General features: G+C 50.2%; 1 protein-coding gene across 1 annotated transcript in view; it reads right to left on the bottom strand.

Moving 5' to 3' along the window:
* KRT20 (keratin 20) overlaps window positions 1-295 on the bottom strand; it is a 10,490-nt gene that overhangs the window by 3,407 nt on the left and 6,788 nt on the right. The gene's annotated exons all lie outside the window — the stretch shown is intronic.

The raw sequence follows: 295 nt of genomic DNA, 5'->3' as shown, positions 1-295 counted from the left end.
GGGATCTTCCTGACCCAGGAATCGATCCGGGGTCTCCTGCATTGCAGGCAGATTCTTTACCAGCTGAGATACCAGGGAAGCCCAATGCCTTAAGTTGGAATTGTTGTTTGAGGGTGTAATCAGGTACCTAGAGTCGGACACGACTGAGCGACTTCACTTTCACTTTTCACTTTCATGGGTTGGAGAAGGAAATGGCAACCCACTCCAGTGTTCTTGCCTAGAGAATCCCATGGACAGAGGAGCCTAGCAGGCTACAGTCTATGGGGTTGCAAAGAGTTGAACATGACTGAGCAGC

Source organism: Bison bison, unplaced genomic scaffold (genome assembly GCF_000754665.1).
Source record: "Bison bison bison isolate TAMUID 2011002044 unplaced genomic scaffold, Bison_UMD1.0 scf7180017864180, whole genome shotgun sequence".
Lineage (NCBI taxonomy): Eukaryota > Metazoa > Chordata > Mammalia > Artiodactyla > Bovidae > Bison > Bison bison.
This window is presented reverse-complemented; position numbering and strand designations above follow the sequence as displayed.